The sequence below is a fragment of the Adiantum capillus-veneris genome, chromosome 16 (assembly GCF_014529385.1).
Source record: "Adiantum capillus-veneris isolate H3 chromosome 16, ASM1452938v2, whole genome shotgun sequence".
Classification (NCBI taxonomy): Eukaryota; Viridiplantae; Streptophyta; class Polypodiopsida; order Polypodiales; family Pteridaceae; genus Adiantum; species Adiantum capillus-veneris.
In genome coordinates, this window is record NC_140946.1 from 132,479,680 (window position 1) to 132,487,974 (window position 8,295).

At 46.9% G+C, this 8,295-nt stretch overlaps 2 pseudogenes; both read right to left on the bottom strand.

The window, feature by feature from the left end:
• Positions 1–5,641: 5,641 nt before the first annotated feature.
• LOC147439893 (uncharacterized) lies at positions 5,642–6,384 on the bottom strand (annotated as a pseudogene).
• A 104-nt stretch (positions 6,385–6,488) lies between these two features.
• Positions 6,489–8,035, bottom strand: LOC147439894 (uncharacterized; annotated as a pseudogene).
• Between the last annotated feature and the right edge of the window lie 260 nt (positions 8,036–8,295).

The following is an 8,295-nucleotide window of genomic DNA, read 5'->3' on the forward strand; positions in this document are numbered from 1 at the left end:
TGCACAAAATATCTTTTTCTCTTCGCCGCATCACCTTACGGCCAGCTAAGAAAAAGGAAAAATCTGATAGTTCCTTGTCCATTGACTCTTCAATGATGTCATTTCGCAAATGCTGAAGACTGCATAGCTCCCTTATTGTAACCACCAATAGTAGGCCATTCTCTTTATCAATCACTTCCACATCCACAGTAGGATTATCTTCCAAACCTGCAGAAACTTGGTCCATAGGAATGTACTTACCGTTTAGCATTTGTGATCGCATATACCAAAATGAGAGTAATAGTGATTGGCTTGCAATCATGTACTTGACAACTAGAGTATCAAGCGCGACCTCGCACCGTAAACCAATCTCTTCCTTTGCATACCATCCTTTGTCAAGAAGTTTGTCACAGGATGACTGCTGAAATGACTTGCACATGAACATAGTTTTTGTAACTCTGATGTTGTAGCTATGAAACAGCTCTATGAAGAGTGCAACAGGACAAAAGTTTGCAATTCGAACCAGTTTGGTAGGAACAGAGCTACGCAGAGACCTTTGTATATCCTTGTAGAGCTTACTTCGCATTGCCTCCACCATTGTTTCCTCGGGAACTGGCCAGTCCACAGTGTTCCAATCAGTCGGTAGAGGTAGTTTCACCAACATGCCATTCTTATTGCCTGAGCTGAGTTGGTAAAAGTGGTCATAAAAAAAGATTCCCTCATCAGCCAATCTTTTGGTGCTCCTCTCTGAATACTGTAGAGAACCAATATGGGCATGTACAACATGGAAGAGGCCTATTATGCACTCCACAGGCTCCCATTGCTCATAAGAAGAGGGATAAACATCTGCAATATATAAAAGAAGAGTTAAACTAAGAGTATCAATAAGTACAAATGACAAATCTAATGTAATTGAGTTGTGAAGAGTAGAGACATTACTCATAACAAGCGGGAGAAACATTGCAAAATATATAAGAAAAGTTATAATGAGAGTATCAGTAAGTTCACATGTCAAGAGTACTTACAATTGCAACGTGGTTGATGTATATTTGATACATTTCCACCGTTTGCTATCACCTCTGGATGGGTAAACACATGTTGAACAAGAACTTCCTTTACAGATCTTTTGCCGATCTCAACTTTGAAATCCAACACCCTGGCTTTCCATGCTGAGCGGTAAACGTTGATACCACTAAACCTCTTGGGTCTTCTTGGTTGCATGAGGACCCATGAACCTTTGTTTATCCTTTGTCCAACCCATTGGTTGTCTGCACTTATTGAAGCTGGTATTGTAATTGAGGATATGCTACTACTTGGCCTTCTAGGCAAAGTGCCGTTGTTGTTTGTTGGTGTGAGAGACAGTAAACACCTTGAGGCTCTTGGGCGAGAAGACGTGGATGCCATAACTCTCAGAGAAAAGCTTTAGTGGAGGGAGATTCACTTTGAAAGCATTCTAATGGAGGGAAAGTGTTTCAAAATTCCAATATCTTGTGCGGGCTTAATGGTCACCCTCCAGTACGTTAATGACCATGAGAGAATATCAGAAGTGGGCCCACACGCAAGCACCTAAAAGCTCGGTAAAAGTAAAGAAATTACTATGCTACAATCCTAGTTTCGTGAAAGTTTTATGCTATTTTCCTATTTTTTGAGTTTTTCCAGGTACTTTTCTACGTAACGTAGCCTTCATGCTCATTGGACGCGCTCTATTTTTCTCTCTCTTCATATGGCCCTCCAAATGACCTCCAAAATTTCCTAATGGTGTCATCAAGACGCCTTGTAGTTCTGGTGTTCCAACAAACTTAATCTGTTCCAAACGGGGCAAGTTATACCCTCTTGGCCTTGAGGTGATACCGCCAAGCATGGAAGCTTATTCAGCCCATGGCTCTCAGGATGAGGAGACCTTATTGTGGCATTACCGCTTGGGACATCCTCATGTCCAAGCGATGCGTACTATCCAGACTCATGGGATGGTTACAGGGTTTACACCTACCTTGAGCCGCATTTCTTTATGCGAAGCATGCATCTTTGGCAAGATGACACGGACCAAATTCCCAAGGTCCACAAGTAAGACCAAAGACCTCTTGGAGCTGGTCCACTCAGATCTGTGTGGCCCAATGCCTACAATCTCTCTTACAGGCTCTTCATACATCCTTACTTTTATTGATGATTGGTCGAAGTACACGGTGTTGTACTTCCTCAAGCAGAAATCTGAAGTGCTTACTCATTTTCAGCACTACAAGACATTTGTGGAACGCCAATTAAATAAGTCCCTTCGTAATCTCTGCACAGATAATGGCGGTGAGTATGTTTCCAATGCTTTCAAGGACTATTGTATGCAAGAGGGCATCTTTCATCAGCTTACGGTGCCCTACTCTCCTCAACAAAACGGCGTGGCTGAAAGAAAAAATCGCACCTTGCTGAATGCGGTGCGTGCCATGATCCTCACTGCTGGTGTCTCCCAATCCTTTTGGGAAGAAGCTGCTGCTACAACTTGCTATGTACAAAATCGGCTGCCTACACGCACTCTTCCAAACAAAACTCCTTATGAACTGTGGGCTGGCGAGAAACCCAATATCTCGCATCTACGCATATTTGGGTCACCTTGCTATACTCTCATCCCAGCAGACAAGCGTGATAAGCTCTCTTCTCATGCCAAGAGAGGCATTCTCGTTGGCTATGGTGATCATTTTGGAATCAAAGGATATCGCGTCTATCATCCTACGACTCGTACCTTCTCCTTTAGTCGTGATCTCTTCTTTCAAGAGCATGCGCTGATCGCGACTCCTTCCTCTACTACCGAGCCTTCCTCGAGCTCCATTTCTGCAAATATTTCAGCTTCTTCCAACACTACGGCAGGTTCTGGCCCTTCTTGGGGAGTTCTTGAGATGATGACCAGCAATACACCTAATGCTCCTGCTGCACCTGCTGCTCCTCCACCTCCTCCACCTCCTTTGGCTCCTCCTATTGGTCCACAACCTGTCACACCAGCTCCTCGCGAAGTGGTCTCCCCTGTTCTCTTGTCTCCTACCGCAAGCCTACTCACACCATCTAGTCCCATCACACACACATCTCACATGTTAAATTCTAGTCCTGTTGCTCCCTTGCATCATAAATCTCACCTAGTCCATCATACCACCACCGCGAGAGTTCCTCGCAACCCCTTCACCCGCCTTCATTATGAAAGCCCTGTGTTTCAACCTTCCAATAACCCTAGCTCTTCACGAGTTAACCATTATGCTCGAGGTGTGGGAAGTTCTCCCTCAACCTCTACCACCTCCACTGAGTCTCCTCCAGCAAAGACTCGCAGTTTGTCTGATATACTTGGTCGCCTTAATGTTGCTCTGGCTGAGCCCTCTAGTCTTCCTTCAGAACCCGATGATTATACTCTTCCTCTTGATGGCACTATTAGTGTTGCTGCTGCTCTTGGCTCACCTGATGCTCACCTTTGGCGTGCTGCCATGGAGGCTGAGATGGCCTCTCTCCGACATAACAATACATGGGTATTGGTTCCACTTCCACGGAATCGCAAACCCATTACTTGTAAGTGGCTTCTTCGGCGTAAATATCGTCCTGATGGCTCAATTGAGCGCTATAAAGCACGCCTTGTTGCTCGCGGTTTCTCTCAAGAACCTGGCGTGGACTACTTTGAGACCTTCTCTCCTACACTTCGTCTCGCATCTTTGCGAACTCTATTGGCTGTTGGAGTCCAGTATGACTTGGAAATGCACCAAATGGATGTTGAAACAGCCTTTCTAAATGGTGAACTAGAAGAAGCAATATATATGGTTCAACCTCCCTACTTTGTCCATCCGGACTATTCTGAGTATGTTTGCCTACTCCTTCGTGCCTTGTATGGCCTAAAGCAATCTCCTCGCCAATGGAATGCACGATTTCACTCCTTTATGCAATCCATTCACTTTTGGCGGCTCCAAACTGATGTTTCAGTCTACATTCGATGGCGTGGATCCCAGTTTGTCATCTTGGCTCTCTATGTGGATGACATCTTCTTGTTAGCAACATCTATCCCTTTGCTACAACAAATAAAATCAGAATTGACTGCTACATTTCGCATGAGTGATGGGGGGGAATTGAGTTATATTCTAGGCATGCAAATATTTAGGCATCGCCCAACACGCACACTGCATCTCACTCAAGCAAAATTCGCAGAAGGCATTGTAAAGAAGTTTAATACTAATTTGCACAAGCTTTGCTGGACACCACTACCATTGATGCGATATGAAAAATATACATTGCTAGAGACTAATACAATATTATGGAAGCATGATCCACTTGCTAATTTATATCGTAGCATTCTAGGTAGTATACGCTATCTAGTCTCATGCACTCGCCCTGATTTAGCTTTTGCTGCTGGTATGCTTTCACGGTATATGCATTCTCCACGACATGAGCACCTAGTACTAGCTAACCGCCTACTTGAATACATAAATACTACACGAAATATGGGTATTACCTTTCGAAGGGAAAATACAACAGGTGGTCTTCAAGTTATTGGTTACACATATGCTGACTGGGCCACAGATCGGAAATCACGGCATTCGATTGGTGGTTTTGCTTTCACCCTTTCAGGAGGCGCCATATCATGGAGAAGTAAACGGCAAGCAACCATCTCTCTCTCAAGCACTGAGTCAGAGTATAAAGCAGCATCTGAAGCTACAAAAGAAGCTTTATGGATCAACAATCTCCTAATTGAACTTGGTTTTAATGTTCACCTTCCTATGGTTTTATATTCAGATTCTATGTCTGCCATAGAGTCATCTAAAAAGGCAAGGCAATCAGACAAGCTTAAACACATTGATATTGCCAATCATTTTGTGCGAGAACAGGTTGAAGCTCGAAAGATAGCTCTACTATACAAGCCTTCTAAAGATAATGCTGCTGACATGTTCACTAAAAGCTTGAGCTCTGTGCAACTGTTCAAGTGTGCAGAGACAATCGGAATGGAGTTTGGAGACAGCTAACATATTTGTTTATGGGGGGGTATTGGCAAATAAACAAATACGTAACTTCAGATTAACAATTATAAATGTGAATCGTCACATGATGACCGAGGGGTCGTCTATTGTACATATGAACCAACGTGCACCTTAATAAAACATAACCGTTCGTACCTACTTCTGGTGTTACTGTCTGTGTACTCTCTCTCTCTTTGTGTTCTATACAGTAGCTGTCTACACCAAGAAGGCGATAAGCCAGAATGAGATATATTTTCTATTGCCAAGGTAGTGGTTTTATACAGTTATGGAGACAATTACACGTTCATGCAATTCATTGAGGTGCATGCCGTTTGGCATTTGACCACATGTGTGGTGCGTGGGTTGCTGACTTGTGTGATGACATGGATTAATCATCCAACACGCCCCCATAAGACATGTCGTCATACAAGGGCATCCATGAGATACAGATTCATGGTGAATGCAAGGCTACATGCCTGAGGTTTGTACATCATGCTTATGCAAAATTTACATGATGCAATTTTGACATCTCGGCTGCAAATTGATCAACCGGATCAATTGTTGACTTTTCCATGAAGAAATCCAGTAACTCGGATCTTCAGGCTGTACGAGCTTTGATTGGTTCTATGATCTGGTCCGCGGCATGCATGCTTTCAAGAGCTTGAACACCACATATTCGCCCCCACAAGCGAAATGAAAGCACACATCCATCTTTGGGAGTGTTAGTCGATGTCGAGGATAAGGTGTACTGGTAGTAGAGTAGATTGTAGAGGTTGGCCACTTGATATATGAGAATGGAGATGGGCAGGACTAGACCGTTGAGGCAAACAGCCTGCTGTAGGCTGTCAAGGAAGGTTGTTAGCATCTCCTGCATGGTAAGGTGGTAGTTTGAAGAGAGTGGCTCGGGACGAGAGGTTGTGTCAACTTGTCCGCCGGGATCAAAGGCAATGGAAGGCCATGAGGTTAGGAAAACCTGTGTTGTTTGCAAGTGACCTTGCAGCACTCTATCTGTCAGTGAAAGATGAATGGCTTTGGTAAGTGTCGAAGGAAAATACATGCTTGTATCAGCGCCCTCAGTGTTGGTGTGGAGGGGTCTCTCAATGGGTAGAGGGTGGAAATGATGCTCAGGTGAAAGAGGGACAACAATATAAGCATCAAGTAAATCCAATATGGATGCTGGATTGGAAGAAGCATTCAAGGTAGCTTGAAGGAAAGTTGGAGCAGCGTTCGGATCAGCATTGCATGCTGAGCTGACAGCCTCAAATGGAGCTTGGTAGATTGCTTCATCAATTGCTTTATGGTAATGAAGCAGGGTGGTTTCTTTGCCTGGAGGGACTCCAGAGACTGGGATGGCAGCCGGGAGTAAGGCCGAGGAAGTTGAATGGTCATCTGCATTGTGTCCATTGCAATTGCAGGGCAAGGTGGTGTGCATAGCAAGGTTGGGCGCTACAGGAGCATTCCATGAATAAGAAGCATCATGCAGAGGGTGGGAGAGTGCAGTGTTGCAAGCTGGAGGAGACTGCGAGGCTGAATTCCTCATGGCTGAAGTACTGTGGGCGCTGGCTTTAGGGAGGTGAGCCTCAAGATGAGCGACTTGAGGTTCAAAGTGCCATAGATGACCTTCAGCAGCAGCGGGGAGGCATGGTGCAGTCATCCAGAAGGGATGAGACATGCAGGCCGCTTCACCAATAGCGGGATTGGGAGCATCAACAATTTCAGCACCGTCTTGGGCTGCTTCGTCCTCTTCTGCAAGGGAGGTGGCAATCTTGGCCGCAGCAGGTCCGTCTGCCAGGGCCATTGCATCAGGGTCGTTGTCGACAGCAAGGTTGTCGGCTGCAACTGCTTCTTCAATTGCAGCAGGGTTGACTCAATTGCAGCAGGGTTGACTTCGTCTGCAGGTGGTGCTTCTGCAGGGATTGCACCAAGGGCGGCAGCAGCGTGCGTGCCATTAGTTTTGATGGCAGCGAGGTTCGCAACAACAACAATGGTTGCTATGATGGCTACACTTATAGTAACTGCGGCAGCAAGGGCATCCTTCTTGGCCGTAGCAGTTGGAAAGTCGAGAGGGGTGGTGGCAATATTGACCGCAGTAGGCTCGTCTGCAAGTTGTGCCGTAGGCGTGACGTCAGTCACAGTTGCATCGCTGGCTGCCCACACTTCGTCTGCAGCGGTTGCATCAAGGGCGGCAGGTAGGGCTGCGGCAGCATCAGCGTATGAAGGTGTTGAGGTACGACCTACGGCAGCTGCAGCATCATCTGCGGCATGGTTGACGAATGGCATGGCCGCAAGGGTGGCGGCATCTCGAGGGTAGGCAGGACCAGCGCCTACATCACCTTGTGCTGCAGTTATGACCTCAAGAGCGGCAGTCGGGTGGTCGTCTGCTTCTACTGCTGAGGTGGTTGCTCGGTTTGCGGCTGACTTCGCAGCACCAGGAGAAGGAGGTTGGGCCGGTTTTGTCACGTCTGCTGGGTTGACTTCAGCAGGGATCTCAATAGCACCACTACCGTCAGCATCAGCGTGATCTTGTCCTGCAGGATTGGCAGCGCCGGAGATGGCAGCAGCAAGTTCGACTGCAGGGCAAGCGGCACAGGCGCGTGCTTGCGCATCTGCATCGGCGATACCAAAGATTGGAGTTGCGGCATTGACTGCAGAAGGGCTGGCTGCGCAGGACGCATGCAGGTGTGCTAGGTTTTCCTTCACAGGTGTGGTGGCACCTCCGTCTGCAGCGTGGGAAGGAACAGCGGCAAGAGCATGGCCTGTTGGCTGGGCAGCGCTAGAAAGGGGTAGGGCTTGGGTAAGTTGAACTGCAGCAGGTTCTGCTTTAATAGCGACCGTAGGGGTGGCAGCACCAGCGGCAGCAACATCTGCTTTTGTAGCACGGTCGTCATCTACATGAGAGTCTTCGTCTGCAGCAGGGTACTCTTCGGCATCCAAGTTCCCAAGGAAAATTTCAATGATGGTAGCATCACCATTAGGCCGGGTTGGAAGTGCGACGCTTTGCCACAGCAGGGCTTGCAAAGCAGGAGGCATGGCGTGCTTGCCGCAAGGCAGCGAGGAGAACCAGCCATGAGGCTCTTCGCCATAGCTGCAAGGTATGCGGAGGAGGCATGGTGGGGTTTGGTACAGGGCAGCCAGGGTCGCATGCTGCTCTGATACCATGTGAGAGAAAGGAATAGAGAAAGAGAGCACGCAGAGGCGTGATCAAGAAAGAGAGAGAAGGAGGTTGTTAAACCTGAGGCACCCAAGAAGGTGATAGGCCAGAATGAGATATATTTTCTATTGCTGAGGCACCCAAGAAGGTGATAGCCCAGAATGAGATATATTTTCTATTGCCAAGGTAGTG